Source organism: Xenopus tropicalis, chromosome 3 (genome assembly GCF_000004195.4).
Source record: "Xenopus tropicalis strain Nigerian chromosome 3, UCB_Xtro_10.0, whole genome shotgun sequence".
Classification (NCBI taxonomy): domain Eukaryota; kingdom Metazoa; phylum Chordata; class Amphibia; order Anura; family Pipidae; genus Xenopus; species Xenopus tropicalis.
Genome location: NC_030679.2, coordinates 105699136 through 105717335, shown reverse-complemented (window position 1 = coordinate 105717335; position 18200 = coordinate 105699136). Strand labels below are relative to the sequence as shown.

The following is an 18200-nucleotide window of genomic DNA, read 5'->3' as shown; positions in this document are numbered from 1 at the left end:
ACAATCACTCTGCACTTCTCTTTCTTAGTATCTTATGTAATAATTAGAATAAAAAGAGAGTTTCCCTGGCCTGGGCGAGGGATAAATGCATTTCCCAGGTTCTGTTCAGATGTCATTTTCACTTTCCAAGAGATACAGAAGTGATGTAAGAATTATTATAGCAAAGATTCCAAGCAGCACAGCACACTCTGCCTAAAGCATAAAACTGCTTTCTCTTAGACTCATTTATTCCCCAGCTGTTCAAACATGCTGGGACACAATACTGTGTCTTTTGGATTCCTCAAGGAAGAAGCAGGCAGGCAGGCCTGTCTATACACCCTCCATTATGTAATAAGGAATGTATCTTACAGGTAACAGAAAGGTGTCAGGGCTTAAGACTTTGGCTCTCTAACAGATTCTGAATTTTAAGGCAGTATTATTAATTGACAGTTTAAAAAAAGCGAATAAATACATAATAAATGTGACTGTATTTCTTAGCCATACTTATCTATAGCTATTCTTTTAAAAAATGACTTTCCAACTGGAGACCTGCAGGCTGGATGTGGCCCCCAAGATATTTTTATGGACCTCCAAACTGCTTGTCCAAGTTGTCCAAATTAGACAAATATATGAAAGGCGTAAAATAGCACTATTTTACAACATGCCATTTATAGAGATCTCTTCCAAGGTCCAGCATTAGCTTAAGCAATCTGGCATGAGCGCAAAGCTGTCAAAAGAGGGTACAAAGGGGATGCAAATGGTCTGGTCCTGCACATATTTAGCATAAACAGAGAAATTGGTAGAAGGACTGGAAGTTAAAAGGTATAGTAAAATGTAGACTGTAGGTAAAGATGCCTGTGGTCCCTGGAGGATGAAGACATATTCATCAGCATTTTGTTAAAAGTTATTTTCTAACTGTGATGGCTTGGGAGTTTTAATTATTTTTACTTTTTTTAAATCTCCTATGTTTGGTGGTTGAGGATGAAGGAAGGGTTTATTTCATTATACTGAAGGAACCATCTCAGACAAATCTGATACCTATCAGCCATGGTAGGTTACATTCGGTGCTGTGGATGCCACAGAACTAAAACTCTGAGCAATGTGTGCCCTGTTCTAGTAACCCATAGCAACCAGATTCTTGCATTTAAACAGCTGACAAGTAAATGCTATTTGCTGATGGGTTACTAAAGCCCTAGCAAACATTGCCCTTCTATTACATTACCCCCCGCCCCCCTCCACCATACCTCTCTTCAGCTGACAATATTATCTTTCATGGAATATTGGAAATCTGCTAGAAGACTGGAACAGAGGATATTCTCTGGAAACAAACATATTAACCACATATTTGTGACTTTGGGTGTTTTAAGTTTTTTTTCTTTTTCTTATTAGTACCCACTATTAATTACAAAGTGTACTTCAACTAAAGCTTGTTATGGTTTCAGTCAGATACAGTATATGCTCAGACGCTATAAGGGGCTCAGGTCATTGTGTGAACAATTCTTTTTTTGTATACATTAATACACAGCAGCAGGAACAGCATTATTACTTGTCTTGGCAGAGGCATTTTCAAAAAATGCACATGAATTAGGACCCCTAGTGGTCATACAGATATTGTTCTATGCCAACAATAAAGTACAGTGCCATCATGCACCTACTATTTATTTTAGAAGGAATAACAGTAACATATACCCTACATATGAGTAGGGCTATGTGCCCTTTGCAGCACAATACACTGGAACAATTACAGTAAATCCACTTCCATTTTCTCTGAAAATAAGCCCCCCCAAATCCAGGATCAGGATACCGAGTGTTGTTAAAATGTACTTGAACTTTTTTTGGTGTCATATGCAGACTTTTATATTGTCTGTACTTAAAACAAAAATAGTCTATCATTAATGTTCTAGTTGTTGCAAGCCTACAATTCCCAACATTCCCTGCACAGATCAAGTCAGCTCAGTACAATTACATAACTATTATATTCTTGTTTTCTTGTATAAAATGAATATATAACCTATGAAATTTGGGATAAAGAGTTTAGTGCCCTACGCTACTTTGTTTTTCAGTGAAGATGAAGCAACGAGATACTGGGTTTTATTTTGGGACGTTATGAAAGGCTTAAATTAGTTGTAACCGAGGTTAACATTCCGATAGGATTATTAAGTCAGAAAAGCAATTGCAGATAGACAGGCAACCAGCTACTGGAAATGTTATTTCAGGTCCTCACTAAGCCAGAGAAGGCCAGCTTAGTAAATATAGTTTTCCCTTCGAGGCGCAGCATTACTGCATGGGTGTGACAGCTATTCAGCCGAGCCGAGACCGTAGCACTGGCAGGTCTCCTAGACCAAATGAAGATGAATCCACTTAAGGCTCCCTCTCTAATACCACAACATGAAAAATAATGCAGTAACCATAAGAATGTGTATGAAAAATGTTAACACCCTTCCCAGAAATGTCAACAAAATGGCAAAACATTTAATAAACAGCGTTCCTATAATAAAGAATTTTTCTCTTTTTCCTAGTGTTCTTGCACTGTGCACTAATGGATGTTTTACTGTTCAACAGTGCACAGTTTCAAGGCTCAATAACATCTGGTTTGATACACATATATTATCCAGTGAGTGAAGTATGCCGCAGTTGTGGTTCACAATTTAACATGCCTGCTGCAGTAAACTACAGTAAATGTTACTATTTATTTAGAGCCACAATTTACTGTAGCTCTTAGGTCTGTAACGGAACCTAAGCGAAGTGTATGGGTAATTATTCATTTAACATTTGCATTTACATGGACTAATGAGTGGGACTTTTTTCTACGATAATGTCACACAAGGCATTTTCTTCGCTGGCAATACCCGCCAATGCTGTCCCATGTGCAGAGTGATATGCAGATGCAATTCATGTCACTTATTACGGACAAGGAGTGGCATCGGCCAGTATTGGCACCTTCTAGTGTGACATTAGCCTTAAAGGAGACATATCCTATAAAAATTATGAATGTGCCAGGCAATTATACTCCTCTATATATATAGAAGGATTGTGCTTAAAAATAGCATAGTATAGTAACATAGCATAGTAAGTTAGGTTGAAAAAAGATGTACGTCCATCACGTTCAACCATAATGCCTATATATAACCTACTAGTTGATCCAGAGGAAGGCAAAAAACCCCATCTGAAGCCTCACTAATTTGCCGCAGAGGGGAAAAAATTCCTTCCTGACTCCAAGATGGCAATCGGACCAGTCCCTGGATAAAAAAATGTTGTGTTTCTAACTGATTTTTTGAGAAATTCCACCAAAACCCCACTATTCCCGCCCATCTGTTCCACTTCCTGCTGGCTGAATTATCTGGATGTGCGGTGGGCCAGCAGCTCTCAGTACACAGCACTGTGGGATAGGAACCAATCAGCAGCTAAGCTGACCTGATAGGGAACTGAAGCCTGTCTTTGCTTGTGTGAGTGCAGGGCTGTGATTGGCTCTTCCCCTCCTACTGTGCTTCTGGCAGGGACCGTTAGGACACACCCACTCTTCATTTCACACACGGACAGAGAAGTGAAAGGATCTATAGGGAGCTCCAATAAAGGGGCCATTTTTAGAGGATTAATGTTTAGCACAAAGTGAAAACAGCACCATATATTATTCATAATTGCCTACAAAATTAGAGTTTTCACCATTGATCTAATATGTCTTCTTTAAGGTGAAGGAAAGTAGCTATAACTTATCATATTTTTACCTTGTACAGCCACATTTGGTGTAGGATACACAAAGTGTTACACAAAATATTATTATTAATAGTATTATTACTATTATTATTATTATTATTATTATTATTAATAGCCTTCATAAAAAAGCTATTTTTTATAGGGTAATAAACTACTCATTCTATACAGCAGACATGTCAACTCTCTGAAATTTGCCACCTGGTTTAGGGTTTTAAAAGGCCAGTCTCCCACTCTCAATGGCTTTAAAAGGCCAGTCTATCTCGCAATGTGTATTTTAACCCTTGCAAACGAAAAGTTTAAAAGCGCTCCTGAAATAATCTCAGAGGCAGTCAGTGTTCAGCAGAGCTAGGAACAAGCTTGAGAGCATGGTCCCAGGCATAGTGAGGGGCATTGCCAACATGCTCCCTAAAAAACCTCATGGTGAGGTGAGTTGATATCTTTGCATACATAAATATATACATCCTTACTCATGCACGCTATACAGACGTATTACTGTCTCTGTATGTTTATTAAAACATAAACCACAGAACATCTTACTTGACTATAAGCATAAACACAGCAATCTTGTAAATACTTCATGCAGAAGACTCCTGATCACATTGACTAATCTCACTATAATATGTAGTGTGGGATGTCAGGTTGAAATGAGAGGAATGGTGAAGCAATCTGCAAAAACCATTTCATTGTTGGAAAGTAGAGGTGCTGTAGGACAGCTGCTTTACTAGAGAATTTCTTGCCAAAGGAGATGGTCTGGTGCACCTGATAAAGTGCATTTTATGGTGTAGAAGGAAGAACAGATGCTGAGACCAACTGAAATCATGGTTTCACATGTTCCTCACATGGTATTGAAAAAGGCTGCAGATAAAGTCGTATGATACTTGGAGCCTAAATGTTATTAAAAAAAAGACTGTTCCAAAATGCAATCTCTATTACAGCCCTATTGGTTCTTAGTTTCCAGGCACTTGATCTGAATCAAGAGAACCAGATAGGTCTGAATTTTATATATGCCCAATAAATTTGTGCTGTTTCCAGCAAGATAGTCAAATCAACTTGTCAGATATTATCAGGTAAAGCTGCCCAACCTATTATTATAAGACAGTACTACCCAACTTTTTTACATTGGGACAATTGTTTAATATGATATAGCTTGGGGAGGCCAATTAGAGAGGATATAGAAGATTTCTTGAAAAGCTAAGGGCTCTTGGGCAATCCTGTGTCCCATAAAATTATTGGAAGGTCGCATCCAGTGTCTGGGCTTCCAGATAGACAGCAATAAAGAATTGTAGCTCAACAGCATTTGAGTGGCCATAGGTTGCCTCCACACTGTCCAAGAACAGAGCAGATAATTAGTTGTGTATAAGAAAACAACATGAATACACTGAAAATACATTGGCCTCCTTTATGAATCAATGGCCTTGCTTGGAGACTGGGATCATTAAAATCACACATTATAGCCCCACACACACTTTACTTGCCCCTACTGCAGAGAACTTTCTGCTTCTGGAGCAGTAGAAGGGGTTAAACAGCCACGATTTGGTAGATTTTCCAGAAGCTGTGAAACAGAACACCTTTCTTTCTAAAAGAGTAGCAGAATTTGTTCTCATTGCGTGCACATCTTATTTTATCTACTTCCCCTGGGGAGGATTGGATAAGCTAAGGGGAAAAAAACACACGCACACACACAAACCTCAGCATTTCTCCATTCCATTGGACAGTGCACATGGGGCTGCTAGAAGGATAGTGGAGCAAGCATTATAAAGAGTGCAGGTGAAGCTAACAAGTGGCGTATTGCCAGAAGACATGCAATGCTAAATTAAAGCTGATTTTTATGGACATCATTATAATTTACTTGCGAATAACTACACTAAAGCATGAAGAAACGTCATAAGCTAAAGAAGTATGCTGCATAGAGAGAGAGAGAAGATCATAAATTATCACAAATCATCTAGCTTGAGGAATTGCTTGTTCCCACTGAAGACTTCAGAGCAATTGTAGTCAATCTGGCTTGGCTGTGGTGTAAGTTGGTTCCAAATGTTTGGTTTGTCAGATATGAGTACTTAACAAGTGAAGCAAGCAAAATTAAAGATTATAATATAATAGAAGAGGTCAGGAGACATAGGATAATAAGGTTGTGGACAGACAAACTGGAAGACAGTAGCAGTCTGCGCAAGGCTAATGCTATAATTTATCTAACATAGGCTAATGCTATAAGATATCTAATATAATTTAAATCTTTTACATCCACCAATGGTGGAGATATAGTGCAAGAGGCAATATAAAAGATCTGAAGCAGTATATTCTGGCAATAAATACTTGACTACACAAGTGGTTCTTAAGAGGGGTGTTGTGGTGTCCTGCACTGCCTGAAGTGGCCTTCCTGATGCTGTCCCTCTCACCCCACCACGCTTACCTTTTCTGTGCTCCAACCACTCTCTGGCTCTCTGTACTAAAAGCTCCATTTCATCGATTCATCACTCCCATTTCATAACAGCTAAGAAGTGCCACCCCTGCCACAAGCTGAGAATGCAATAGGTAGCAGTGTACAGCAGCTTGCTCTTCTACTGCAGAGAATCACAACAGATTTCCAGTACATGTGTGCACATGCAAAATCTCCACGTACCTTCAAGCTTCAATTCATCAAGATTGCAGCACTCCCATTTGCTGTATCCATGCCATATGTGACATAAAGGCATGGGCCTTTATGTCCCAAACTTATAACTGTAACACCATCATAAAAAGAGAAAGATCTGTGACTGATATTAATACCATGTTTTCCAAAAAAGAACTCAGCACCAACTAATATGGAAGGGCCCAAATGAACCTTTCCACACCCAACTACCATTTGCCTGTCAGTTTATCTTCTGATCTTCACAGTGCCGTTCGCTCTCCCTCTCCCACACATAAGTGAGGGTAACCTAGGCCTATCATATGGCTCCTTAATTCAAATGTCAATACTGAACTACATCTATACCACCATGTACCTCCTGCACACTATTAAGGGTGCTTGTTTAATATCTGTAAATTGTGAAGATGCTTAGCGTACCTGCTAACTCTTTCCACCTATCTTGGCCTATAATGCTACCTGTGCCCTCCTGGCTAGCCCATTACAGGAAGCACTGATGATGGTGCAACAGGTACATTTCAGTTTCACCACTGGGTCCCCTTAATAAATACCTTCAAGTATGTCTCTTACATACATTCCTGAATAAAATCTGACTGCATGCTCACAGGCAGAAGCCAAACTATCCACAATTTTAACTGAGGCACACTGATGTGCACCCAGATAGGATAGCAGGTACAATTTTCAAAAATAACTTCAGAACGATTGTTAATAGGATACACCTTTAAAAATAAATTCATGATGGTATTTCCTATTACGCTTAGATATATTAAGGCAGCGCAGATTGATTTCAGGACAGAACAACCAGCACTTTGTTACAGAAGGTTAGCTCTAGCTCTCCAGACAAGTTCAATTAACAGAGTGAGCAGAGGCCTGTTATGGTTTCTCTGGTCTTTGAAATGACGTTTCCTACTACCTGGGACATGTTAGAGAGAGATAACTTGTGCTTTACACAGCTGCTGTCCTCAAACTATTTGCAGAATCCATGAAAATACTATTTGTGCTTTTTTTGTGACTAACTTAGAAAGATTTATGTTCCGCTGAGCTGAGTCCTTTCCCAAGTATTTCCTCTGTGGCACTGCTCATAGTACAGGAAAGAGGCCATCACGTAAAAGAGCGAGGGGTAACCCTAAGCCAGAGCTGTGCAACATGATCAATCCATTATCAGTCTGTCACCACTTACGTTTGCATGCAAATATACTAAATGTTTTAAAAATTAAACAAAACACTTTGTGATTTGAAACACTCAAGTTTTGTAATATGCCAGGCTGGGGTTACATCACCATTAATACCTTAAAAGGAAAGGTCCCTTAAATGAACTTTTACTGTGTTAGAGGCAGAAGTAAAACTATCATTATCATCCATGCCTATGTGACTGTCGGCATGTGTGGGCAGTACCACAATTAGAGGGAGGGCACATACATTTTAGACCCAAGATATTGTTATGCCATATAAGTTATGCCACTGGTTTTAGACACTGAAATCCCACGTTCATGACTTGTAATGTGGACATTTCTAAATGCTAAATTTAATATGCCATACAGACCCATATAAGAAATAAGAAAGGGGTGATAGAAGCAGCCCATAACTGTGCTACTGTCTGTATGATTATTATGTTTTAGGTATGTATTATGTTGTCATATGTCTAATGTATGTCCTACGTCATATCATGCTGTAATGAAAGGCCCATCCAGGCATAATGAAAGAATTGTCTGCACTCGCTATTATTATGTCATAATCTATCCTCATGCCTGGTTAGAGGTAACACTCTGCACTCACTCATTATCAATATATACAGGACAAATTGTTTGCATTAAGTGACCAAGAAATGCCCTCCCCTTTAAGCAAAACAGGGATTGTTTGTCCCTTGAAGTATATTGCAATATACTTCAAGCTGGCCAACTATGTCCCCAAACTGGCCAGTCCTACACTCAGTTTTATATGATTCATTAAGGATTCTGAATATACATTTAACAAGGGACTGAGGTTTACCTGCAACTTACTTGCTTTCAAGGTTAAAATCCCCATATGGTTGCCCTTTTATTGGTTCCACTGGGATCACCTGACTGTAGCTGGGAAGGCTTAACGTCCTATATATATTGATAATGGGTGAGTGCAGAGGATCTCTTGTTGTTGTCTATATGAATTTTGTGGTCACACCCTTATTGCACCCCGCCTAATGGTTTAAAATTTAGCAGTGAGCAAAAAATTGCCCTTTTTTTGTCTATCAGAGGTAAAACATACAGGGGTGTATTTATTGGATTGGAGACAAACATCAACCGAGATGTTGCCCATAGCAACTATTAGCAATTAGATTTAAATGGTCACCTACAAGTTATAAAATTAAAGCAAAGATCTTATTGGCTGCTATAGGCAAAATCACCGGTGATGTTTGTCTCCAATCTTAATAAATACACCCATAATTTAGTTCCACCTTGTATGATGTCATAAGAGGGGTTATTTACAAATATAGTCGCAAATAGACAAAGATGTTTACTTACCACAAGGAACCTGTTTCCAAACATGCTTCTTTTACTTCGTTTTTTTTGGTACCAAATTATTTTATTAGGGATGCACCGAATCCAGGATTCGGTTCTGGATTCAGCCAGGATTCTGTCTTTTCCAGCAGGATCTGTATTCAGCCAAACCCATGCCTCTTGCCACACAGAATCCGAATCCTAAAAATCATGTGACTTTTTGTCACATAATATAAATTAGGATTCGGATTTGGATCCTAAAAATGTGATTATGTGCATCCCTAGATTTTACCACCGAGCACCATGCTTGCACTGATGCAAAACTAGTTCTGAAAATTTTATCCACAACTCACATGTGACTTGACCCAGTGGACTTGGTGGGTGCAACTCTCCACAACCCTTAAGGGCTCATTTTATCTGCAAATTCAATGAGCACATTATATTGCATCCTCTAGGTGCGTAACACTTCAAATGCAGGCTTTTAATATGATGTTATCATAGTGCATGGCTTAACCTGGCATACCTTTACAAGAACCAATGGAAGCCCTTACAATTAGGATGCCATAAAGCATCCTCTAAGGAGTTAAAGAAACTAAGCAAAAGTCTTCAGAGCACAAATATATAACCCAACTATAGATAATCTCTCTGTACCTCTTCTACCATCTTGATTGGCAGCTATTTGTATTTGAACTGTAAAACCCATTATGTAGTCAGCAGACACAGGGTGCTAGGGTAGCAGCACTGCTCTTTGCACGTCACATCATATTTTTAACCCAGCAGCAGCACAGCAAGGCCCCAGAATGCAAGTGCTTAGTAAATGAGCAAAATCACTCCCTTTAGTGCTTTAGTAATTGTGTCATTGATGCCTAAGGAGCCTATGCTAAAAGGAATTGCTGCTCATGTAGAAAAGATTGATAACAATGTGTTTTATCTGCAGAATTCAAACTCTAAAAATAAAAAATGAACACCAATTGAAACCCCTCTAATTAACCATTAAAGTCCATGGAGGGCCACATAAGCCCATACTTAATCACTGGTTATTACAACATAGCCAGTGTACATGCTGATTAGATCTCAGAGTTGTATAGAAGTTGCACAATGATTCTGATGTGAACATACAAACCCAAGTGGTTGGGTCACACAACAGGACATTTATAATGAACAGAGCACAATCAATGACCTCAACTCTCCTTTGTATTTGTAAGGACTATAGGGTGCCCATTCCAGTTCTAATTGGCTACGGCTTGGTTCTGTGCAGCTGCCCACTTAAACTTGCATGTAAAAGCGATAAGATCTACTAGAAAATAAACTTTTTCCCAGAAGGGCATTTATACACATGTACACACCATGCAAACAACTCTTGAAGAATGCTGGGAGCCATGGGTTGGCAATTGTTGATTTAGTGTTTGGGAAACAGGCCAGGATGGAATACATAGAGAAAATAGCAGCCTTTCCGGTTAGTGAAATCAGAGCGCAGGAAATCATTGCACTAGTAATCCAGCCCCAGTTCTCATCCTTACTGCTCTACCAGAACAGAAGCTGCTGGTATAAAAACACCTTTATACAATCCATATGTGGCACATTCGCATTCTTTGTCTCACAGGCACCAGAAATGTTTAAAAGGGGAGAGAGAAATAATTGTTCCAGCAAAAAACCCTCCGATTTTGCTGTACGTTTTAGGGGATGGGTTTGGAACTGTAGAACTGGCTGATAAGACATCATATTCCCATGCACAGAATAAAGGAAAAACTATATGATGATGATGTGCTAGCAAGGCAGAGTGGAAACTTTTGAGCCTGTTATAAATTTAAGTTCCGAAACAGATAGATGACATCAACAGATGTTATGAGAACTGACAACAAGTCTCAATGTAATCAATTGTTTGGTTGCCTCTGGTATGTAGGATTAACGTTGGCAGGAGATGGTTAAGGGGTTATGGGTAAACAGCACTTTGAGCCTAGACCCACATACAATAAAATCTATCAAATGCTGCGCTGGAGTTGGGGTAATTGTGATTTAACCCTGTGATGGCCCTAAAAATATTGTTGTACAGTTCCCAGCACCCAGCAATATTCAGCTGTCCACTGAATTGTTGGGAGCTGTAATACAACAGCTGGAGGGTTGAAGGCTGCCCAGCCATGATTTCACCTCACCAATTACAGGGAGATTAAGACTCTATAATTAATGTCTTTTGCACTAAAGCAAAAAGTATTATTTTCCCATTCTGTTTTAACATTCTGCAGAAAACAAGGATGGAACAAGTAAATGGAATCTCTTAGTTTTCTCCATCTAGAAAGAACTGATTACAAAATACTATAATTAACTCTAAAACTTAGTGCTCACCTTTCATGACATATATAAAGCCATGGTAGTTGCCCATAGCAACCAATAAAAATTTAGCTTTCATTAGTATTCCTTGTGCAGTTGACAAATGAGAACTCATTTTTGCTATGTGTTACTGCTGTACAGCAAAGGTTACTTCAGTTGAGCTATGAGTAAAATTATATCACATTTGCCCCTTATACAGCCCATTCACTTGTTAAGTACAAGGTGACCTACTAACTGTGCCTTGGAGCATACAGTGATATCGTTCAGAGCAAGAAACACTTAACTTAATGAATATTTTTAAAAATGTGTTCCACTAACTCTATATTTACACTGGAATTAAATTGAGATTTACACTTTGTTATTTAAAGGGGTGGTTCACCTTTAAAATAACTTTTAGAATGTAATAGAATGTCCCAATTCTAGCAACTTTGCAATTATTCTTTATTGTTTATTTTTTTTTATAATATTTTAATTATTTGCCTTTCTCCTCTATATCTTTGCAGCTTTCAAATGGGGGGTCACTAACCCTGGCAGCCAAAAAACACTACTTCTATTATTGTTACTTTTTATTACTTAACTTTTTATTTTGGCCCCCTCCTATTCATATTCCAGTTTCTCATTGAACCCACTGCCTGGTTGCTAAGGTAAACAAGATAACACACAAAAAAAATTAATTGCAAATCATCTCAGAATATTAATGTCTATATCATACTAAAAGGTAATTTTATGGTAAACAACCACTTTAAGGACTACAATGTGCTTCTTTAATTTAAAATATCCAAGGGTGTATATGCATAAAAAGCCCTTTTCTTTGTAAGGGGGTTAAATCAGTAACGTAGTTGTCTGTAAACAGAGAAGCAAGATATCCCTTTCATGCATTTCCCTGCAGTAAAATAATTAAAACCCTACAGGCCTCCCCACCTGTACCTGAATTTGCCCTAAATCTGCACCATTAATGCACCCTGCTGCAGTTTATAGCACCTCTGCAGTAGTCCAATGGAACACAAGTTACTGTGCCTACAGGAGGAAACTTCACGTGACTTCAGCTTACCAAAGCTATACAAAGGACTTTTCACCAGCAAATCCTATTGTTGCCGGTGGAAAGCCACTTTGGAGCAGTTAGTCGTCCGCACTAGCAGAGATCAATCATGGGTGACTGAACCGCTCTGTGGGTTCTTACCCTTAGGGTGAAGACACACGGAGCAATTAGTAGCAGCTTCTTGTAGTGGCTACAGAAACAGACAATGCTGATCATTTACTGATAATTGTCTCTACGTGTGTTTTAGCAAAGGCAATTCTCAGTATTGTCTATGGCAGGGTAATTTCTGGCATTTAGTAGTTTAAGTATCTCTGTGTCTTTCCTTAGTGCTCGTTTACCTCAGTGGCCTTTGCCTAAGTGGTCCCCTCAAGGTAGTGAAGCTTATCTAGAAATATCTAGTAATCTATTTATTCTACAAACATATAAATGTAGAAAATATAAAAGTAGAAATAAAGAAAATCACCAGTAAACAAAATAAAAGTAATTAAGTCCTTGAAATGTACAATGCGTAGGTTTATATTGCATATGTGAGGCTACAAGTTTGCCTGTAAACAAACAAATGCAAAATTTTTGGCATACCAGAGATATAAAAACACATTTTTTAGGCACTGGAAGCCCTACATTTTAATCTCCTGGACTCACTATGGAAGAAACGATTCCCAATCCTTTTTGATTTCATGCTAAAGACTGCTTCCCATATACTATTTTTTAAATCCAAACGCTGTCTCCTAATTACAATATTAAAATGTGTGTATTATTCAGAATATACCACTTCTCATTTTCTGACTCCTCCTTTTCTGTCTGTATATGCTTAGAACCCAATGTGACCCATTTTCTATTCACAGAATTTCTGTATATGCTTGAGACCCACGGAAACCTGTATGTCAGTCACAGAATGCCTGTATACGCCTGTCGCCTTCTGTGACCCTTTTCCAATCCACTGAGTTTCTGTATATGCCTGTGACCCACAGTAACCCCTAACTCAGTCATAAACTGCGTGTATGTGCCAAGAAACTTCTGCATCCCTTATTTCAGTCACAGACTGTCTGTATATGCCTGTGGCCTGCTGTATCCTTTATTACTGTCACAGACTTTATATGCCAAGGAACTGCTGTATCCCATAGTTCAGTTACAGACTGTCTGTATATACCTGGAACCCAATGTAACCCATTTTCTATTCACAGAATGTCTGTATATGTCTGTGACCTGCTGTAACACATTTTCCATTAACAAACTGTCTGTATGTTTCTGATTCACTTTAGCCCTTATCCCAGCCCTTGTCTGTATATGCCTGTGAGCCTCTATAAACAATATCTCAGTCTCATACTATCTATATATGACTGTGACCCCTTGAAACTTATATCCCAGTCCCAGGCACAAATATAGACAGTCTCTCACTGGAATATAGGTTTCAAGGGGTCACAGTCATATAGACAGTCTGAGACTGAGATATGGTTTATAGAGGCTCACAGACATATACAGACAGTCTGCAAGTGAGATATGGGCTAAAGTGAATTATTATCTGTACTGGCACTATAACCAGGATGATTCCCCTCAAAGGAGGTCTCTAGCAAAATACTAAATTCTGATGCAAATGTCACACCTCATTTTACAAATTGAGAAAAATATTTTTTGTAAGGGGTATATGCCATCACTTTTGGTTTTCACTAATTGAATTGTGATGTCATGTTGCCATGTTCATTTTTCACAATTTACGCAGTAAAATAAAAGTAAAATAATGCACATGTTCAGGAAAGGAACAAGACCATTAGTCCCAAGAGCTGATGATCCATCAGATTTTCCTTTTCCTATTAAAATATTCTGGTGAGCTTCAGAAACATACTTTGGATCCATAATTGCTCCTCAATAAACAAGTAGTTATTTTCCCTCTCAGATTTTGGTCTACCTTAAATTCTTCACCCAGCGCCAACGTTTCTGTTCAGCAAAACTTCCTACTGGATATGACCAAAAATAAATACCACTGGTCTAATGCCAATTAACAATGTGAAGGCAATGAAAGGACCATCTGAACCTGGAGAATCTAACAGTGGGAGGCTCATAATACTCATACCTCCAGATTTAAATAAAAATAGATTTGTAGCATGAGTTTTTCCAAAGGTTTGCTCCCAATTGATTCTTTAATATTAACACATATCTGAAACACATATATTGAGTATTAATGTGCATGAACTTGGATCTCAGTCACCTTGTAATGTATGGATAATGTATTTTGACTCGGTATTCGACTGGAAACAGGGTGGGCTAGGGAGGAGTTAAGAAAAACCATAAACCCAAACAATATGTAAAACCTTGCTCTAAATAAACCATTTTCATGAAAGATTTTTTAGTAGTATTTGCCATTGGGTAATCCTAAATAGAAAATTGCCATTTTAAGAATTAGGGCCACTTCCTGGGACCATAGGATTCACAGTGCACACAAACAAGGCACACATACATGCTAGGCCCCATCAGCCCATGAATGGACAGAGTTCTGCCTTTTGCTTCCACACTACTTCCTGTTAGAGCTGCATTATTTCTGGCCATGTGATCTCTGAGGGAGCACTCAGCCCATCACTAAATGGTGGATCAAGGGAAAGGACGTAAAAAGACAATATTTAGTGATATATTCCAGTTTGGCGAGATTCTTTAATAGATCACATAATATATTATAAACTATCTGCTGGTTAAGTATTCGTTTTGGGGGTATAGTTTTCCTTTAATGGTATAGCCCCTCCAAATGCTCCTGCCTAGGGGTCAAGAACTAAAATCAATTTATTACCCTTAACCTAAAGGTCTACTCATGGAATAGGCATAGATAGAGACTGATTCCCCTTCATAGTTACTTGTGAGGCAGAAAATCACGTGTTGTAACCCTTTCACCGGAAAAGTCAGTGTGCAGTCCAGAGGCTATTGAACAAATTACCCATGTACAGAAATGCCAACCACTCCTTCTCTGGGGTTAAATGAGGACCAGAGTAAACAGCCTAATCAGAAGCTTAGAAAGGGACCAACACAGGGGACATGGACATTCCAACATACTTCTGCAAGTACAGCCTAAGCTGTAAGCAATACACTCATTATTAGAGGATTACAGGGCTTTTCTGTTTAAAGATGAATATAATAACTACAGTAGATGCTTCAATTTTATGTGAGAAAAATATATGATGTACTGAATCCTGCAGCACTGTGATGTGGTACAGTCCAGGAGTGGCGTTTCAGCCCTGCAGGGGTTAAACAGTAACCTGAGCAGATGTGATTGGGAGCAGGTGCACACGAGCAATTTAACAACCTTCACTTGTACAAAGCCGGTGTCGTCACTGTATTTCTCTTTAACGTTGTATGCCCTCTCATTAGCCCCAGTGCTTCAGTTTCATACCGCCTGCAATTTCAATTTATGACATCATATCTGGACCCTTTTCTGAGCAAGACAGCAGGCAGGTTATCCTGGGGCTCTGCTGAGCTCAAGTCTCCAACCAACCAGAAAGTCTGCACTTTTACCAGTGTTCAAAGCAAATGATGTCAGAAAGGGAAGCTTGGACTCAGACAGTCAACAATCGAGGGGGAGGAGAACAGATTGGAAAAGTCAAAACAAAAGTCTACAATAAAGTCTTCATAATGGGTTTCCCCCTTATAAAATGGCTTAGGATATAGATATGTTTTTTTTTGCAGTTCACATTACATTTTGCACTGTACACTTTTGAAGTTATGAAATCCCCCTTCTGAAACTGATGGACAATATTGGTTTTACAGGATAGGAAATCTGGGAAAGGTTAATAGCAATTTGTGTCTGTAATCATTGCGTGCCGTTTCTTTCACAGGAGAATGCGTATCAGCTTCAGAGAATATGATTTGGTTGAATACTGAACCCAATAGGAAGACACATTTGCAAACTGATATTGGCCACAAAAATGTTCAAATTTATTTGTCCACAGCTTTAAAGTCACATGATTTTAAGTCTTTATTTGAATTTGAACTCTAAAGATTTAGCCAAATCCTGTCCAAATCTCAAACTGAATCCTGGATTTGGTGAATCCCCTACTGTACATAGCAAAGGATGCTACAGTTTGGTATTACAGCACATTGTATTTACTATTTATCTACTATAGTACCCAGCAGATAAACAGGTTTCCACTGGACAAAAACTTGGACATTACCTACTGAATTGTTTTGTCTATATGTCAATTATTATGTACCCTTATGTACAGCTATGCTGAATATGTAAGAGCTTTATAAATACATGTAAAAAATTAGTGATTTTATGTATTTGCTGACTTACAAAGCTTTATTGTGCCCAACAATGTGGTGTGTGTGCCAGCCTTGAGCACAAGTTCAGCTGAACGGCAACATTGCAACAATGTATGCATTTGTCAACTTAAAATATTATTTTTTTTTTATTGTTACTATGTCTGTACGGCTTTGGTTGTTAGTTGTAGTCAGAAAACATTTCCCTCCTTAATTTTATAATATTCACTGCTCAGCGTAACTCTGGTAACAAAGCATTACTGTATAATTACATGGAAAAATAACCCATGCACTATGTGTTATTAATGAACTGGCAGCAGGGCTAGACCTAGGAAAAGACAGGGTAGGCAGTTGCACTAAGCTCTCTGCACACAGCTTTGGGGATGAGGGGCTGACAGTGAGCAGCCAGGTGTGGGTAGGACAATGGTAGTCGAAGAGGGAAACACAAAGATGGTGTTAGGAGGCCTTGAACATTTGTATCTTTTGACCTAGCTTTAACTGACAGACATGGCATTGGTCTTTAAGCGCACACAAAGAAGATTTCACTTTTTCATTTTAAAATGCTCCGATATCTGCTTGTGTGCGCTGATATCTGTCAGGCAAAGAAAAAGCCTAGTATGCCAGTGGTGTTAGGGCAATGGCACAAGTGGTCATTTTAGGTGCTTTTAGCATTGCTAAAACCAACACCACCCACACTGACTTTCATGTGAATTGCCTGCAAGTGTCTCTTCCAACGCCTCTCTAACGCTAACTGCATGAAGCCAAGCAAAACTTTGTGAACCACTGTATATTTCTAATACTAGAAACAAACACAACCATATGAGAATGAGGCCTAATATTGGAAGCATGGAGCCCCATTGTCTCAGGCTAAGTATGGCCAACCTACAGCTGCCCCTCTGCCCATGAAATCTCTCCTGCCAAACATTCAATGACAATCAGAAACTTCCTTAATGTGTATTTTTTTTGCTTGTACGAAACACTTCTCTTGCAGACAATAAAAATGCGAATTCTAATCAATGTAAAATCAAGTACCTATGCAGCTCAGATTAATAATTTTTTTCTTAAAGGAGAACAAAACCCTAAAGATATATATGGTTAGAAATGCCATATTTTATATGCTAAACTGACTGCACTAGCTTAAAGTTTCAGCATCTCTATAGTAGTAATGATATAGGTCTACAGTTGTCATGGGAGCTCCCCATCTTGAGATCTGTTAGAATTGTCTGGAGCAGTGCACATGCTCGGTGTGCTGATGGGGAACTACTGGGGGCATCTTTGGAGGCATAGATCTTCATGAAAATGGTTGTGGGCACCTTGGGCTATAGGACCTGTTATCTAGAATGCTCTGGACCAAGGGTATTCCAGATAAGGGGTGTTTCTGTAATTTGGATCTCCATACCATAAGTCTACAAAAAAATCAATTAAACATTAATTAAACCCAATAGAATTGTTTTGCATCCAATAAGAATTAATTATATCTTAGTTTGGATCAATTACAAGGTACTGTTTTATTATTACAGAGAAAAAGGAATCATTTTTAAAATTCTGAAATATTTTATTAAAATGGAGTCAGGCTTTCCAATGGGAGACAGGCTTTCCATAATTCAGAGCCTTCTGGAAAATGGGTTTCCGGATAAGGGATCTCATACCTGTACAACATTTATAACCTATTCCCTTAGTTAAGCTTTAGTTCTCATTTAAGAAATTTGGATGTTGAAACCTATGGCCTCTTGTACAACAGTGGTTTCAGTCCTACTACCTTTGTTAAGTTGTAATACTGAAAACGCATTGTTCCCTTACC

General features: G+C 38.6%; 1 protein-coding gene across 4 annotated transcripts in view; it reads right to left on the bottom strand.

Moving 5' to 3' along the window:
• Positions 1–18200, bottom strand: part of adamtsl3 (ADAMTS like 3) — a 283620-nt gene that overhangs the window by 250694 nt on the left and 14726 nt on the right. The gene's annotated exons all lie outside the window — the stretch shown is intronic.